This window comes from Podarcis erhardii (genome assembly GCF_964252035.2).
Source record: "Podarcis erhardii genome assembly, chromosome: 12".
Classification (NCBI taxonomy): Eukaryota; Metazoa; Chordata; class Lepidosauria; order Squamata; family Lacertidae; genus Podarcis; species Podarcis erhardii.
This window is the reverse complement of record NC_138513.1, coordinates 41,452,848-41,472,424: the sequence shown is the minus strand read 5'-3', so window position 1 is coordinate 41,472,424 and position 19,577 is coordinate 41,452,848. Positions and strand designations below refer to the sequence as shown.

General features: G+C 42.7%; 1 long non-coding RNA gene across 1 annotated transcript in view; it reads left to right on the top strand.

Moving 5' to 3' along the window:
* The window catches only part of LOC309325847, a 262,622-nt gene that overhangs the window by 90,425 nt on the left and 152,620 nt on the right, over positions 1-19,577 (top strand). The window lies entirely within an intron of this gene.

Here is a 19,577-nt window from a genome sequence, read left to right as displayed (position 1 = left end):
CATTTTTAAAGATTTGCCTTGAGAGAGTCTTTAAACCTCCTTTGTTGCCCACCAGCATTACACTTTCCATTTATAAATTCAGAATAGAGTAGTTGCTTTGGAAGACGATAATCAGGCATCCGAACAACATGACCAGTCCAATGAAGTTGAGGTTGAAGAATCATTGCTTTGACAATGGTGATCTTTGCTTCTTCCAGTACACTGGCATTATTTCACCTGTCTTTCCAAGTGATTTTTAAAAATTTTCAGAGACACCATTGATGGACTCTTTCCTTTAGCTTATTTGGGTCTCTTTAAGCTCCTAATGTCTCTGGCTGCCTAAATTGTACTTATAGTCAGCCACACTGGCATTCTATGTATGACTATTAATTATACACAAGCAATGTGATTATAGTGGAACCTCGGGTTGTGGATGTAATCCGTGACGGAGGCACGTCTGCAACCAGCAGCGTTCGCATCCTGAAGTGCTGCGTCTGCTCAGGCGCTGGCACGATTTGGCGCCTCTGCGCATGCGTCAGTGGCAAAACCCAGAAGTAACCCATTCTGGTACTTCCGGGTTTCCCACGGTCTGCAACCCGAAAACACGTAACCTGAAGTGGCCGTAACATGAGGTATGACTGTAATATCACTTTAGACACACTTCTCTGCCCTAGTATCCAATGTAGGTTAAGGATTCTTGATGCATTTGATCGTTTTGGAAATGACTGCAATTTTTTTAAAAAAATAATATTTATTACTTTTAAACCTTACAAACAAGAAGAAAAAGAAAAGAAGAAAAAAGAAGAAAAAACAGTACAATACAATATATAAACAATACACCACACAACATTAACGCATTACACTAAACAAAACAGAACAAAAACAATTTAAAAACATACATCATACCATTTCAATGCCTTATCTTTCATTCCCTTGTTTCATCGACTTCCTCTCACCTCCCTTTTTGTATTCCACTTCTATTAATTGTTTCAGCAAATCCTTTCCATCTTTCACTATTTTCTGTCATATAAATATCTTAACTTATTTTAACCTTATTTCCATTAATACTATAATACTTATTTATACTTAACTCCTTATAACACTTCTACTAAGGCCATATAATTTCATTCCAACATTTTTCTAACACTCATTAATTTTACCCTATTTCTATAAATAAACTTTAAACTTTTTCCAATCTTCTTCCACCGTCTCTTCTCCCTGGTCTCGGATTCTGCCAGTCATTTCTGTCAATTCCATACAGTCCATCAACCTGGTGATCTTCTGTCCGAGGCTCTTAACTTTTTTCCAGGTCCCTTCTGCAAATCTTCTTCGTATTTATACATACACTTTACTTTGTCTTCTGCTGATCTTGTTCTTAATTTCCTTTCTTTGATGCTGAAGAGTAGGTCTCGGGGGAGCTCCAACCTAACAATGTTTTTATTCCTTCTCGACATGTCATCCACATCTCCGTGGTTAAAACCCAACTTTCCTTCTCCAGTCCAAGCAGGGTTCCAATCTGACTTTCTCTGAATTCAATCATAGAGGGCAACAACTTGTAATCATCAAGTTGCCTCTGTAAGGCTGGGGCTCTCTCCCTCTCCACTTGTATTACTTTAGGTTCAACAACCACAACTTTCTCCCTCGCTTTCTCCACCATTTGGCATGTCAGAGTAGATTCCTGTATCGGTTCCTGAATAGTTTCTGTATAGATGTTCACTTTTTGTCCCAATTAGTCACTTTTTGTCCCAAAATATCAATTTTAATATTCATCACATCCGTCTTCTTGTGGAGCTGTTCCAATGACTCACTTATCTTGCATAGTGCAATCACTAAGGCTTCTTCTGTCGACATTCTCAAGCAATCCAAGGTCAGTCTCATGGTTTTCTCTTGCAGCTGGAGATTCCACCAGCCCAACTCTTGTAACAATTTCAAAGGCTCCCTCTAGAGGGAAACAATTTCTGTTTGTATCAATCCTTTTAAGCACAGTTCAAGCAGTAAAATTAGTTTCAATTTTCAGCTACTTTTACTCCTTTTTAAACGCAGAAGGAGGAAATGACTGCAATTTAAATACAATATGTGGATGCTGTGATCAGAAGCCAGACTGTTGATGGCTCCTGTCCTCCTTTCAAACAGAGGACTCCTTCAGACAGAGGACTTCCAATAGAAGATTGTCCTCTGCAAACAGGGCACATTGGCATCTGAACTGTAATTCCGTGAATACAGTTTGTAAGAACAGTGAAAGTCATAATAACTAAAGTTTCAGCTTAAGATCCTGGTGAGAATATTAGCTTTATGATGACTCAGTAAGCTAATGCAATCCCTCTCTTCTTTCATCTCATTCTTTCCCCAGAGAAGACTAATTGCTGATCTATGGCTGAGAAGTCTGCAAAGCATCAGACCCCATTTCCCAGAGCATTTACATATGAGCTCATTTCATTATGAAAAACAATCAGTGCAATCCTCCTCATCACAATGTGATAAAATGAACTCTTGAGCTAGAGAAGAGGACAACTGGAGGTCATAGTGCTGGACAACCAAATTGATAAAATGTTTTAATATGTGGCAAACAGTCAGGAATGCAAGGGATGAATTTATGAAGCACTAAACGTATTTTCCCCCAAACTGCATAATTTTTCCTGAGAAATAGAGTTAAACCAACAACATATATTTACCATCAGCTTTCAAAATAACCTCCTTCAATGGATGTATTTATGTTATTTGAGAAACTGGGATCCTGGATTAATGTCTAATGTCATTGTTTTGGGTCTAGCACAACTTAAAAACAAAACAAAACCCATGTCTCCAACTTCCAACAGCAGTAAAAACTCACCCCGACAGACAGACCACTTGGTCTATTGCTCTCTCTCCTAGGATGACATGGCATCCAAAGGAGGTTGGAAAAATCCCACCCATTTGTCTCTATGGTAACAAGGCCACCTCTTTGGACATATAAAGCATAGTACATAACTGGCCAGCTAAGGCCATCATCTTACAATGAAACTGGTCTGGACAGTTCGGCAGGTTTCCTCTTTATAAAATCTAACCTCACACATACAGGATCACAGGTTTGGGAAGGGAACTGTGTGTATTGTCCAGACTGACCCCCACAATCCTATAACAGTATTGAACCAGTCTGCCAATGTTTTTAGGCAATGGGTGGAGCTGTGACTGATAAGTGAATTGTTTGTGGATACCAGACAATAGGAATCTCTGGGGTTCTAAAGAGCTGTTGGTTCCCCCTCCACTCTAGTTCTCTTCCCCAGCTCCTCTCCTATTTTCTAGGTCCTTGGAATCTCTGAAATTTGCCCTTCCTTTTTTCCTGTCAACCAGGATACACCCTTCCTGTGGTGTGCTCATCTGAGATCAAATACTCTCTAGATGTTGTTTTCTGCACATGCTCCGGCACATTAAGGGGATGTGAAAGAATCCCTCTCTGCTCCACAAAGGAAAATGTGAAAACTTTGCAAAGAGGGTTAGCTATGTCTCCTGCTGTGCTGGAGCTAAAGATCCGGCACTCTTTAAAAAGTCACTGTCTGGTTAACTTACAGTGCAATGGTTTACATGTCTGCTCAGATGCCTCATTCAGTAGAAGGCATTTACCCTTTCAGCACCATCTATAGACAACAGTCATCTCCGGGAAATACAACTAGGCAGGCGGTCATTTATCTTCACAGTAAGTTTGTTACCAGAGCAATATATAAAGTTGTCTTTGAAATAAATTATCATGGGTTTCAGTGTGAGAAGGCTGGTGACAGGCGCAGACATCTTTCTCAAACCATTTTTATGAGAAGGACATGCCTATGCCCAACAATTAGGTCATCAATGAAAACTCATCTGTCAATAACAGAGAGATGTGCCGCTCCCGCCTCTTCACAGTTACTCATATGAAAGCCATGCTGAGCTCAATGGCCTTCCTTCTCCCAAGTGAGCAGTCACAGAGGTGCTGCCTTAAGCTACTCGTGTTGTTTTCTATCTGTGGAAGGCTTCGGATGAAGAAAGCCTCGGGTAAAACTAAGTCTCGCCATTACCATATCAGCAAGCTTCTTAGGACTGCAATGCATCACCGTTAGAATACAGCATTAAAGAACATGAGAGCATGCAAAGCCCAAAAGGATTCATTGCTTCCTAGTAGACAGGAGCCTGCAAGGGAGGCGTATTAACTGTCAGGAGAGAAGTCTGCTGTTATTAATTAATGTAGCCGATGTTCCCTTTTACTGAAATAGAATAATAAACTCCGGCATCTAAGCTACCCATAGAGAGAATGTTTCTGTGTAGCATTGTGAGAAGTGCCACAAGCACAAAGAACTAATCAGATCTCTTTCCATATTATTGTTTCTTAAAGTTAACTTAGGACCTCCATATGTACTGAGGTTATGCGTTTCTCCTAGCTAGAACCATTCCTTTCACAGTCAAATATGACGAGCATAATAAATCCAGCCTCTGGCAATGGTCCCCCAAAGATCAAGCAAAGAGCCTGGAGGGAAATATGTGAGAAATTAATTGAAAAAGAACACAGACAAGAAACAAAATGCAAGGAAAAAGCCTGATCGTTAAAGAAGGAATGTACAGAATACATGTCACTGAGCTTGCTAACTTTAGATTTTTTAATTATGAGTTGAGCTAGAGGGAGGAGCTTAGCAGACTTGGGGAGGTAAAAGAGTGGCGTGAAAGACTGGGGTGAAAGATCAGCTGGCCACTTAATGCATCACCCCAAATAAAATGAGGAAATGCTGTAAGAATTCCTGCTCCATGGTTGCAGTCATGGGATTGTTGTCTTTCACATGACAGTGTATGTTTTGGCTCCATAGGGTGGGAAGTGATGGAGACAGGATGTTTGTGTTACTGTGTTTCGTGAAGTGGGACTATTGTCCTTTATTCTTTTTCTCTTTGATGTCTGATGCTAGAAAGAGAGGGAGCCATGTTGCAGTGCTCCGTGTGTGTTTATATGTAAATAAAGTAGATTAGCCAAAATGCTGAGTTGCTGAGGTTTGTTACGCAAGCTGCGAAGACTCTGCGGATCCCTAAGTGTGCCGGTATCTATTGGCATTGGTTGCTGTGATGTTCAGGCAGAAGGAAGCTTTTGAAGCTCCCAAACAAAAGACCAGGGTCCTACTCGAGAGTAGGACGAGCTCCTGACAAATGCATCACCAAAAATATTAGGCAGAAGTGGGCACAGAGTCACATAAAGCTGCATATGCTATCTGATATGCGTAGATGCAAATTTCAAAATAATGAGTATAATTTAAATGTACTGCTACACCACAGCAGTGGTACATTTAAGTTATAAAGGGATGGTTTCAGAAGGATTCACAATCTTGCCTATGGGCAGCATGCATGAAAATAGCATGTCCCTAGATTTTACAAAGGCTTCCAACTCGCAGGCAAATAGGTCTGGGGGAGGGGGAATTGTGCTAGGCATCTTTAAAGTTGTTTGGGGGTTTTTTGTTGTTTTTTCGGGGGGGGGGAGAACTAAAAGAGATTTGCTTCCCCTCTCTGTGGTTTTGTGAGCAATGACTGTGTTATGAAAATGGCACATGTCTTGGGGGCACCCCTAGGAAAATAACTTGCAAAATTCCAGGAGGATGGGGAAAAGATGTCGTGCTGGGGAGTGTCCAGCTTCTATTCTGCTCAGTGGGCACCAAATATTGCAAAACTAAGTGCAAAGTTGATTTGACAGGTTGGGCATGTGGCACAGAGACAGAAGGATGTGAACACACAGCGTTTTCCGAGAAATCTCCAAAGAGTGCCAAACCCAAATGATTGCAAAAGGAGCACAGCAGAGGAAACACAGCCCAGAATAACTAAGGAGATAGTACAAGAATACTTGGCTAGTTTAGATGTATTCAAGTCTCCAGGGCCAGATGAGCTGCATCCAAGAGTATTAAAAGAAGAAGAAGAAGAAGAAGAAGAAGAAGAAGAAGAAGAAGAAGAGTAGTAGTAGTAGTAGTTTGGATTTGATATCCCGCCTTTCACTCCCCTTCAGGAGTCTCAAAGCGGCTAACATTCTCCTTTCCCTTCCTCCCCCACAACAAACACTCTGTGAGGTGAGTGGGGCTGAGAGACTTCAGAGAAGTGTGACTGGCCCAAGGTCACCCAGCAGCTGCATGTGGAGGAGCGGAGACACGAACCCGGTTCCCCAGATTATGTGACTACCGCTCTTAACCACTACACCACACTGGCACTACACACAGAACTGGCAGATGTGATCTCAGAACCACTGGCAGTCATCTTTGAGAATTCCTGGAGAACAGGCGAAGTCCCGGCAGACTGGAGGAGGGCAAATGTTGTCCCTATTTTCAAAAAGGGGAAAAGAGAGGACCCAAATAATTACCACCCAGTCAGTCTGACATCAATACCAGGGAAGATTCTGGAGCAGATCATTAAGCAAACAGTCTGTGAGCACCTAGAAAGGAATACTGTGATCACCAATAGTCAGCATGGATGTCTGAAAAATAAGTCATGTCAGACTAACCTGATCTCATTTTTTGACAGAATTACAAGCCTGGTAGATGAAGGGAACGCAGTGGATGTAGCCTACCTTGATTTCAGCAAGGCATTTGACAAGGTGCCCCATGATATTCTTGTAAAGAAACTGGTAAAATGCGGACTTGACTATGCTACCACTCGGTGGATTTGTAACTGGCTGACTGACCGAACCCAAAGGGTGCTCATCAATGGTTCCTCTTCATCCTGGAGAAGAGTGACTAGTGGGGTGCCACAGGGCTCTGTCTTGGGCCCGGTCTTATTCAACATCTTTATCAACGACTTGGATGATGGACTCAAGGGCATCTTGATCAAATTTGCAGATGACACCAAACTGGGAGGGGTGGCTAACACCCCAGAGGACAGGATCACACTTCAAAACGACCTTGACAGATTAGAGAACTGGGCCAAAACAAACAAGATGAATTTTAACAGGGAGAAATGTAAAGGATTGCACTTGGGCAAAAAAAAAAAGTGAGGCACAAATACAAGATGGGTGACACCTGGCTTGAGAGCAGTACATGTGAAAAGGATCTAGGAGTCTTGGTTGACCACAAACTTGACATGAGCCAACAGTGTGATGCGGCAGCTAAAAAAGCCAATGCAATTCTGGGCTGCATCAATAGGAGTATAGCATCTAGATCAAGGGAAGTAATAGTGCCACTGTATTCTGCTCTGGTCAGACCTCACCTGGAGTACTGTGTCCAGTTCTGGGCACCACAGTTCAAGAAGGACACTGACAAACTGGAACGTGTCCAGAGGAGGGCAACCAAAATGGTCAAAGGCCTGGAAACGATGCCTTATGAAGAACAGCTAAGGGAGCTGGGCATGTTTAGCCTGGAGAAGAGGAGGCTAAGGGGTGATATAATAGCCATGTTTAAATATATAAAAGGATGTCACATAGAGGAGGGAGAAAGGTTGTTTTCTGCTGCACCAGAGAAGCGGACACGGAGCAATGGATCCAAACTACAAGAAAGAAGATTCCACCTAAACATTAGGAAGAACTTCCTGACAGTAAGAGCTGTTCGACAGTGGAATTTGCTGCCAAGGAGTGTGGTGGAGTCTCCTTCTTTGGAGGTCTTTAAGCAGAGGCTTGACAACCGTATGTCAGGAGTGCTCTGATTGTGTTTCCTGCTTGGCAGGGGGTTGGACTCGATGGCCCTTGTGGTCTCTTCCAACTCTATGATTCTATGATTCTATGATTCAGTCCCACCACTTATGGATCATGGGGCCCCCTTCAGCATTTTGGAGATACAGTATGCTTAATTTGGAAAAGCGTAAGTGGAGTCCAGGGTCACTGGGCTCAGTCTGATCAGACTGATTTGCATGCCTGTTGCGTCTTCCACATGACAGCCCGCCAGAGTCCCCCAGAAAAATGTGCCTGGGGCTATTGCCCCAGCAGCCCCCCCCCACTATGCCCCTGCATGTGAGTGAGGGGTGGGAAAATATTTTAAACCCAGGGTCTACATTCCTTCATGGACAAGCTTTTGGGAACTTAAGTTCAGAAGCGGGTAGGGCCAGAGGCAAAAAATGAGTAGAACAACAGTTGCAACCTTTACCCTTTGAACAGTGTACAGTGGTACCTTGGTTCTGAAACTTAATCCTTTACGGAAGTCCGTTCCAAAACCAAAGCATTCCAAAACCAAGGCATGCTTTCCCATAGAAAGTAATGCAATCTGTTCCAGACTTTTAAAAACAACCCCTAAAACAGTTATTTAACATGAATTTTACTATCTAACGAGATCAATGATCCATAAAATTAAAGCAATAATCAATGAAAAGGTAAATTAGGGAATATTCGCCAACTGCAGACCCACTTTAGTCCAAATCTGAACATCGAATGGAAGCATTACAAGGTCTCATTCTTTGGGCTGGCCTCAATGTTTAGCTGGGGGGAAAGTTGGGGTTGGACATCTATTGAATGCTTGATGTTTGTTTTCATTAACCACCCTGTGCCTTTGTGATGAGGCAGGATTCACATATAAATGAATGAACGACTGCAATCGCTCTCATCGTTGAGTCATTTACATCCTTATTTAATGCAGTGGGATTTAGTCAGCAGCAACATGAGGTGTTGCGCTTCTGTTTGTTTCTACAAGTGTGGAGAATGAGGTGAAAATAATAGAAAAATCACACAAATTGACAGGCAGGTGAAGGAAGATAATTTATCATCCCAAGGAGGGGCTGTCATGATTTTAAATGACTTGACATCACCACTGAATAGAAACATGTTAGTCCAACAGCCTGACATTGCAAATCTTATTTTTGAAAAATGTCAACCTGTAGCGAAGCATTTAATTTTTGCTCAAGTCAACAGAAAGTTGTCAAGTTGATGTATACAAAGAAAACTAAAATAAATATCTTTGGTTAATCATTTTCTTTGGTTAATTGGAGGCAGGATAAATTCCTGTACACACTTATCAGAAGATAAGTTCCATTGTAAACTTAGTGTTTCCAAATAACCTTCATAGGATCAGGCAGCAAATTGTACAATGAAATTAAGATACTGTGTCTACTTTTGTTATTCAGAATATATGCATGTGTTTCATTGCTTTCATTCCTCACACATTTCATTGCTTAAAAGAAAAAAAAAATCTGATAAATGTTTCTGGAACCTCTCTGCCATTTTAAAGCACTTACAACTTGCTCTTCACAATATAGTGATAGATTGCTTCAGTAACCGACACAGGAGTATTATATTCAGGGGGTTCTTGTTGTCTTTGAATTATCACTTGCACCACTTTGTAAACCTATATCCAATGTCCTTGTTACTTGTCTCTCATACATGGCTGCTTTGGCAATCTTCCCTGTAAGTAAAACTGTCAAATTCACCTAAGGACAGAGTCAAATCCCAGTTCAACAAAAACAATCCGAAACCTGTCTCACAGAATAATACGAGAATTGACTTTTACTAACCAGCATTCTCAAGAATAGTTTTCAGAATGGAAATCTGTTTTCTCCACCTCTATATTTAATCTGGTTATTCCATTATTTTGCAGTGATGGGAGTGTACCGCATGGAAAGTAATTCTGTTTCCAAGCCGTTCCCTTTAAATTGTGGAAATTAAGGCTGCAGTCATATACACCAGGCAGAGGGCCCTCTCAGTAGTGGCCCCTACCCTGTGGAACGCCCTCCCAACTATCTGACTTTGAGAAGACATCTTAAGGCAGCCCTGTTTAGGGAAGTTTTTAATGTCTGGTGTTTCATTGTGCTTTTAATTCTGTTGGGAGCTGCCCAGGGTGGCTGGGGAAACCCAGTCAGATGGGCGGGGTATAAATAATATATTGTTGTTGTTGTTGTTGTTGTTGTTGTTGTTGTTGTTGTTATCAACATTTACTTGGAAATAACTTCCTGTGAGCATAGTTGGATGTCTGAGAAAACATGTACAGGATTGCACTTTTAGAATTAATTTCCACACTGCTTTCTTTTTCTTTTCGCACAGGTGTAGGTGACTAGAGAGGAAAATATGTTCTATGTTGACAATTTAATGGATGAAAACCTTATTGAGTGTCTATTTTGCCAAGCCTGGAAATCACTATACAGTGGTACCTCTGGATACGAACGGAATCCATTCCTGAGCCCTGTTCGCATCCTGAAGCGAACGCAACCTGCGTCCGCCGCTTCTGCGCATGCCCGTGACATCATTTTGACCGTCTGTGCATGCGCGAGCGGCGAAACACGGAAGTAACGCTCTCCGTTACTTCTGGGTCGCCGCAGAATGCAATCCGAAAGCGCTCAGTCTGAAGCAACTTCAGCCCGAGGTATGACTTTACATTGCAGCTCCCAAACACATACACATGCAACAAACTAGGCACAATTCTCACCTATGGCTTGGTATGAGAAAGGGCCACCATTCAGTGGCAGAACATCTGTGTTGAGTGCAGAAGGTCCTGGATCCCTAGGATCTCTATGCAGAGCTGAGAAGCTTTAAGATCAGTGCCCCCATTGGAGGATTAGTCGTGCCATGTTGCAATCCTGGATTTGCGTGAAGTCAGGGTGGGATAGGGGAGCAAATGAGAATACAGGTTGCTAATTGAATGGGAGTGAGGAGGAAAATGGCAGTTTAAACAAAAGCAGAGGTTTGAGTGAAGCAGGGATGGGGGAAACTGGCTTTTTAAAACAGTGACAGAGTTTGATTCTTTATATATCATTTCCCAGAATGCTTTTATCACCTTACAGGACCACCACATATGGTGAAGAAAAATGTTTAAAATAACCTTTATAAAGAAAAACCAGAAGCTTTTTTTATTGGGAATTGTAGGTACTGATATCCCAAAGGAGAAAAAAAGACTTTTTATGTATGCAACAACAGCCACGGGGATGTTACTAGCCCAGAGATGGAAAGAGGATGAAGTCCCTACCAGAGAGGAATGGCAAAGAATAGGCCGAAATGGCAAAATTGACTGGAAGGCTCAGGAACCAAGAAGACAAAAACTCCAATAAAGAATGGAGAAAATTTATAATTTATTTAGGAGACCACTGTAAGCAGATGAAAACATTGGCAGGATTTTAACAACACTTGTATAACGTAGCAAATATTATGGTTAATATGGAAAGATACAAAATAAGGATTATGAAATAATGTGCAGTTGAAAAGGTTAATAATAATGGTGGGAAGTCTGGCGATTCAGAGAAATCTCTAAATATGGGTATGTGTTTCATATTGTTATAATTCTACACTTGTAAAATAAAATAAAAATTATTTTTTTAAAAAAGAAGAAAAGAACATTGACAGAGTTTGAGTAGAATGTGCATGGTGGGAAGAGGGAACAAAGGGGTTAATCTGGAGCGGGTGGAGTCAGCAGGGGTACAGCCATTTTTGTGTGTGTGTATCCAAAGAAATTCAATGCCTGACCAAATTGTTAGTGACAACTGAAACTGTCCACAAATGCCACTTTTCATATTTCGTTTTAAATACATAGGGAAACAATCGAGATTGCCTGCCTCCTAGTAGTATTCCTCATGTCCTGGTGTTCCAATAATATTCCTAAAACTGGAGTATTGTGGGAAATGTCTTGCAATGACTACTGACTTCAGCATCTCACAATCTCCTTCAATTAGTGCCGATTATCGGTTTCTGATAGAACAGTCCCATTCAATTTGGCTTACGTTGACTATCTATTTTATTCTGAAAACCCCTCCCATAATACAATGGTACCTCGGGTTAAGAACTTAATTCGTTCTGGAGGTCCATTCTTAACCTGAAACTGTTCTTAACCCAAGGTACCACTTTAGCTAATGGGGCCTCCCACTGCCGCCGTGCGATTTCTGTTCTCATCCTGAGGTAAAGTTCTTAACCCGAGGTACTATTCCTGGGTTAGCGGAGTCTGTAACCTGAAGTGTCTATAACCCGAGGTACCACTGTATTAGACTATTAAATTGACGCAACATTGGGTGTTCTGTGACCTGAAAGGGTTTTATTTTTAATTTTTCATCTTTTTGCCATATTGCCTCAGGAACATATTTCAGCCGTCAAATACCTCAGACATTCACAAAGTCGCATCAAGCGGCTTCTGTGCGATGTCATTTTTACAAGGCATAAGTAAACATCTGGGGGGAACCTGTTCAACAGAGCTGGCAGGAAATGTGGTGACATATTTTGAAAAGAGCATTTAGGGCCTCATGGGAAACCTTCGATAACATTATTTCTGAAGAAATAAATACACATTTCAAGTTGCAACCTTTATCTTTATTTATTTTTTTAATACTGGGGCAAATTCTGTTTTAACAACATTATCCCTTAAGAGTGACTCTGTCATTGGTCTCTGATCATCTTTTGAAGCTGTGATCTCCTCCTCTCTTGGTCTTTTGTAACCCTTTAGCAGCCCCCAAGATGCATAAAGGTGTGAGGAAGAATGCCAAAAATGGAACATTTCAATGGGGAAGACCAAGGATAGGAAAGAAAATTCCAGAGCTTGTAGATTATAAGCCAAGGGGAGGCCAGTTACCCAGTCCCCCACCCAAAAAAACCCTCAGAGTGGGGTAAAAGCTTTAACATGCTGGAGACAAAAGCACAAAGCAAAAGTAATCCCATGTCTCAAAATATTTATGATAAGGTAAGGCTAGCACTCAGAAATGCTTGGTCTCAGGCTACTGCTGGTTATTTGAGTCCCCGTTGCTACCGTACCAAGTTAAGCAAAGTTTATCAAGTTAATTGTGAATTACTGTATCCAGCACCTTCATTTTAAATAAGAGCCTAGGACTTGCCGATCAGAAGGTCGGCGGTTCGAATCCCTGCGACGGGGTGAGCTCCCATTGCTCGGTCCCTGCTCCTGCCAACCCAGCAGTTCAAAAGCACATCAAAGTGCAAGTAGATAAATAGGTACTGCTCCGGTGGGAAGGTAAACGGCATTTCTGTGCGCTGCTCTGATTCGCCAGAAGCGACTTAGTCATGCTGGCCACATGACCCAGAAGCTGTACGCCGGCTCCCTCAGCCAGTAAAGCGAGATGAGCGCTGCAACCCCAGAGTCGGTCACGCCTGGACCAAATGGTCAGGGCTCCCTTTACCTTATATATATTCAAACTAAGTAGTGTTGATAGGATGGAGATGTAGGGATGATCCCTGGGTCTGGAGGACCCTCCTCACCCGCAGGCAGCCTCAGCCTGCCTGCACTCATGACTTTGTGGTGCGGGGCACACTCCCCCTCACAGACAAAGTCACAGCTGTCTGAACATCATGCCATCTGTCTAACCTTTTGCGGTCTCAGTAGTCTGCAGTGTCCTGTCTGTGACCCTTGTCTCTGAGACCTTTTGTCTCCTTCGTCATACACTGTGCAAGGGGGAAATGATGCGGTGGAAACAGGTGCCAAAATAACTTTGTACCACCCCACAATCTCGGGACTGGAAGATGTGTAAAGGTCACAGCCCAAAATGTAAATACCTGGGTTTGCATATTTGTGTCAATAAAAGGAGCCTCCACAGAGCTGGCCAGCAGCTTGCTTGCAGCTCACCTGTGCGCAGCTGACCTGCATTATCAACTCCTGCCTCATGTCCTCCACTTCATGGAGATACCAAGGTTAGAAGTCTTCAGGGAACTAGCTTCTAGGAGCTGAGCCCTTCGGGGGGGCCCTATATTTTTGATGTAGGAGCCACCCCCACCCCCATTGTCCTAAAAGTGCAGAGCCGAACATGGCATGCCTCCAGAGATTGGCTCCTCCTCCTGCTGCTGCAGCAGCGGAGGGGAAGGAGGGTCAAAGTAGCCTCCTTCTAGTGGCGGGACGAAAAGGAGGCGGAGAAGGAGCCACTGGCCATTGAGCTGTGCGGCCGCCATGTTCAACTCTGCGCCCAGCTCCTCCCAACAACATGTTGGGATTTCACCTATGTGCAGCTTCCCACGGAGGCAATTAAGAGTTGGCTGAAGGCCAAGAAGACTGAGCAGAGGGAGTTATTCTGCCTAGAGATATGGGGCCTTGGATACAGCTCTGCTATTGGTCGAGGTCTCCACATTGTTATGATGACTCATGACCTTCCTTGGTTGGTTGGATAGTTGCTTGGTCAGTGTGGTGTTCTGAGAGTCGTTTGGAGTTTGTTAAGAGAGAGAGTTTAAGATCTGTGTCTGTATCTTGTATATAGTAACTTGCTGTAAATAATAAACACCACTAAGTAATCAAGTTACTAGTAGCAGCGTCTTGTTCCTGCTTCATCCTACCTGCCTGCAACTGATTGCTTCTGGAAGTCTGCATATGCTCTGCTGTATTCAACTGGGTCTGGCTAAGATCCTGCACCAGGTGAAAGTTGCGAAACCTCAATACATCATGCATGTGATGTCACGACATTGCGATGTCACGCACACACCACCAGCCCCGCCAATCGCCCTCGCAAGCCAGCGCCTCTGGAAGACTGGCTAATGATGTTTGGCGCTATTGCATGAAAGGTCAAACTGACATTATCAAGGCAAGACAGACCAGGCATCATGACAACCGCTTTACTGGAAAGTGGAACCTCTTTATATAACTTTTACAGCCACCTTTCTTTTCTGAAAAAAAGTGTAACTACGATTTCCCATCACCCTCAAGCTTTTTCGTTCTACCATAAACTTACGTCTTGATTTGTCAATGAACTCAACTGGCAACCAATCAGAATGGGAGAGGGGTGGGGTCGTCATCCTGCCTTGTGGCTCATAGAGTAAGGCAATGAGAAAGTAGTTGCAACAAACCACAGTTGATTGGTGAAACTAGCAGCTAGCTGTTGGAGTTGTGTTGTCATTGGGACAGGAATGGGGAACCAGTGACCCTTCGTATATTGCGGCCTTCCATCATGCCCAAGGGTCAGGGATGATGGCAGTAGTAGTCAAACATGGTCTGGATGTTTCATTTCAGGTTTCATTTCCTGGAATAGACCAAAGATCTTGCAAACTAAAGGCCATCCAGGGTTGTTTTTTAAAAATAAATAAATTACGTTATAATCACATGGTCCTGAGGACTGCCACAAAATGTGATGGTTCTGTTGTATAAATAATGGGCCACCAGAAAAATAATCAGATTTGATGAAGATGAAGATGAAGTGAGCATTGAATTAAAATCTTTTGATTGGTGCCAAATTCATCAAAAAGTATCCTCCTCTTCTTCTCATTTGATCACCAGTTGCTTGCACAGCAATATAGAGATGCAGACAGACCAGTGAAACAGAAAACCCTGAACACTACTCAACCTGATGGTTATTGAAACTTCCAGGTGGGCATATTCCATTGATTTTAATAGGCTTGGGAACAGTCCATCAAGACAGAAAACTCTGTTTTGCTGCCCACCTGCCTATCTTTAATAGAAGAAGTGGGGGTTGAAAAATACAGCAGAATACTGCTTACAAAGAGAAAAATAATTACTGCTCTGTGTTAATCATGCCTAAGCATACTGTGCTTCAATTGCCTAGTATTATTCTTGCTCGAGTGTCTTTTATCTTCCTTAGCCCACTTGGGTACACTGTAACCCAAGTATGCTTAATATACAATAGAAATAATTACTCTTGGAGTGATTTGAAGAACCTGGCAGCACCCCACAAATTGAGATATCCAATCAATATTGTGTTCTGCTAAACTATTGTATTTGACGATGGTGAAGCAGATGGAAGCCAAAAGCACATCATTCAACTGGAACCATTGATTGCTGTTTGTGGGCCTCTGGACAAGGTCTTGCAAATAAATGCCGAATTTGTAATTCTGTTGGTGGCTCTTGTTTCCAGATGTGTGTCCCCCACGAACAGATTTCAAAAAAAGGAACAGCACCTACTCTGTGACTTTCCAGTTATTCAAGATAACTGCTGTTTTAGGACCTCTTAAAGGCCTTCTTAAGGGACGTGGGTGGCGCTGTGGGTTAAACCAGAGCCTAGGACTTGCCGATCAGAAGGTTGGCAGTTCGAATCCCTGCGATGAGGTGAGTTCCCATTGCTCGGTCCCTGCTCCTGCCAACCTAGCAGTTCGAAAACACCTCAAAGTGCAAGTAGATAAATAGGTACTACTCCGGCGGGAAGGTAAACGGCGTTTCTGTGCGCTGCTCTGGTTCGCCAGAAGCGGCTTAGTCATGCTGGCCACATGACCTGGAAACTGTATGCCGGCTCCCTCGGCCAATAAAGCGAGATGAGCGCCGCAACCCCAGAGTCGGCCACGACTGGACCTAATGGTAAGGGGTCCCTTTACCTTTACCTGAAGGCCTTTTTAGTAGTGGCACCAGTGCTTTTTTCTAGGGGTACGCAGGGGTACGCATACCCCCTAATTTTGGCCTCATTGAGGGCAGTATTTCAATATGAGTAGGAAAATAAGGGTACCACTGAACATTTTTTTAGAAAAAACCACTGAGTATCACCCACCCTGTGGAACGCCCTCCCATCAGATGTCAAGGAGATGAGTAACTATATAACCTTTAGAAGACTTCTGAAGGCAGCCCTGTGTAGGAAAACCTTTTGATGTGTAATTTATTATTATAATAAATGTTGTAATACATGTTGCCCAAAAATGGAAAGAAGAAGAAGAAGTCCCAGCAAAAGAAGAATGGATACAAAAAATTATGGAATATGCAGAAATGGCGGAACTTGCTGGAAAAATAAGAAATCAAGATAGCAAACTTTTTATAAAAGAATGGAAATTGTTCAGGGAATATTTACAAACAAATTGTAAACAGATAAGAACATTGGCAGGATTATTTTCTAATAACTTGCAGTTATATAAGAGTATATATTTAAAGTAGATGAGCAAATTAAGTTAATTAAGCAAATTAAGTTAATTTGGATATGCAGAAAATATTAAAAATAAATTTGAGGAACCACAGAAAGAGGGGGAAGGAAGTCAAGTTTTGAAATTTTAAAATGATTGTAAAAGTATTGAAATGTATAAAACAAAAAAATCATGAGAGAGAGAGAGAGAGAGAAATGAAAGATACATACACCATCATTTACAACAGGGTAGGCCAAAGGCATGATTTGGACCTCACCGACTCCCCTCTTTAATATGCTTATCATTCAAATATTCAAAAATGCAACCACCAAACCCAGCAGAGCTATCTAAAAGGCAGAAGACAAAGACAGCAAGGCGATAGGATCTATGCCGAAAAATTAAAGGTGAGAATGCATCTCCGCCCCAACCCCTGCTTTGCTTAAGACAACACTTTTCTGCCGAAAGCACTGACAGACATGCTGCTAGCATACCTCTAATAATGCATTGCTTTGTAAGTGCTTAAAAGTTTATGGCAGCGTGAGAAAATAATCTGAGACTGAATCGTTGCAAACAACAGAATTTTATAGTAAAATAATGTACAGTGGGTGGGACCATTATACCAGGCTGGGGGAGGGATCCTGTGGAGCAGACAAGGAGCTATCATCCTTTCAGTACAGTGGTACCTTGGTTCTCAAATGCCGTGGTACTCAAACAACTTGGAACCCAAACACTGCAAACCTGGAAGTAAGTGTTCCAGTTTGCGAACTTTTTTCGGAAACCTAACGTGCTCCGTTTTGAGTTTTACACTTTCGATTTGAGTGCCACACTTCCGTTTTGAGGTCTGTCTGTTTTTGCTATTTATTTTTGCGGCTTTTTTGTTTGGTTTTTGTGACTTACGCTCTACCAACTGAACTATCCCTCAGGTGTTTTGTGCCAAACATGATCAGAAAACCTATTATTGGGCCACCAGTTCAGACCAGGCCCATAGCACTGGAGAAAGGTGGGGGGGGGGTTAACCCTTTCTGCTGTGCTATTTCCCAATCCAAATTGCCTGGTCGGGTGTGGGGCTTCAGAGCCAACTCCTAGGGGCCGAGGTCCATTCGCCCTCCCCATGAAATATTTGAGGGGGCCGAGACACCCCAAAGTTGATGGCCATTCAAATGGTGTGTGTGCACCATGTTGTGTGACTGATGGGGTGACTGATGGGGTGAGCTCCCCCTGCTCTCTTCCAGCTCCTGCCAACTTAGCAGTTCAAAAGCACACCAGTGCGAGTAGATAAATAGGTAATACTGTGGCAGGAAGGTAAATGGCATTTCTGTGCGCTCTGGTTTCCGTAACGGTGTTCTGCTGCACCAGAAGCGGTTTAGTCATGCTGGCCACCTGACCTAGAAAGCTGTCGGTGGACAAACACCGGCTCCCTCGGCCTGAAAGCGAGATGAGTGCCACAACTCCATAATCGCCTTTGACTGGACTTAACCATCCAGGGGCCCTTTACCTTTTTACCTTTACTGATAACGGAGTATCTGGAGGAGTGGAACGTCAGCTTTCATCCTTTTTGGTGTATTCAAGCCAAATGGAATACATTACCAGGAATACTCTGAGTCTCCTTCTGTAGAATCACTTGAAATGCAAGCTCAGAAAGGGCCGACTATCCGACTCAATCTAACTTTCAGTAAAAGGAGGTGAGGTGGAAAAACACCAAACATTAAGAGGAACGGTGTTTTTTTTAAAAAAAAAAATAAAAGGAATAATTTAGAGTTCCATGCGGGTGTCTATTTTAAAGACAACAATAAGTTGTCATCACAGGCACTTAATGAAATGTGAACATTAATGGATTCCTTTTGTTATTTTCCAAGTCTGTGCCTCTTTTTTTTAAGAGGTTTGCGATGAAAGATATAAAATGGTGCCATGACAAATAAATGCTTACGGGTTATTCTTCTGGCTCTGAAACAATGCGAAAAGGATAGAATCGACACATTACTTTGGTTTAATTGTGTGACTCCTATTGTGAAAAAAATGAAAGAAAATTCTGGTTTAAACCAGGTGAGAGAGGGCTAGACAAAAGCATAAGCACGGCCTCACTCCAGTTAGAAACTTGACAGAAATTATAGTTGTGGGTTTCATGGATACCGTGAAAATTAGTTTGAAAAACTAATGAGAAGAGGTGGTTTGTGAGGGGAGGGCCCCTGTGCTCTACAGCAGCCATCAGGGCAGCATGGGTGAGTCTGTGGGGCTGACCTAGAGGGGACAGGAGAGGGACAAGGCAGCGGGCAGCTCAGCACAGTGGAGACACAGCAATGGGCACTAATTGGGTCTCCTGGCACTGTGCCCACACCATGTTAAGCAGCAGCAAGCAGGGTTGGGAAGCCAGGTCGGCAATGAAGCCCAGGGCGATCATTTCTCAAGTTGCGACATGCCATAGTTCTCATGAGGAACTAAAGGGTGCGGGGAATTTGACCACACCCAAGTCCTCGAAGGAAGGCAGGGAGTGATGCGATGCTCCTTGACATGTGGGCAGAAGTTGTAGGCAGCCGTCTCCTCGCATAGATGGGTGTCTCCTTCATTCCTAACTCATCTGCATCCATCCCAAGAGATGTGGCTTTCATAAAAAGAGAGCTCAGGGAGATGAAAGAAAAGGCAAGCGCAGGCAAAATTCATGAACTGAACAGGACACCCTATTAAGTCAATGACTTTGCTCTGACGCACTAATGTTGTACATGACAAAAAGTACCAATGTGACCACTTTCTTTTTTTCAGTGGCTTGACTGATGAGCACCAGCGACAGAAGGATATAAACCAGTATTTCAAACCTGGTATTTTCAGATTCCATAGGATTTCCTCCATTAAATGGCTAATGGTTTCTAACAATGTAAGTAACAGCAACTTAAATGGTGACTACACAGACACCAATAAACTAGACAGTGACTCTGGCAACCTTTTAGCTTCCTTCCTTCCTTCCTTCCTTCCTTCT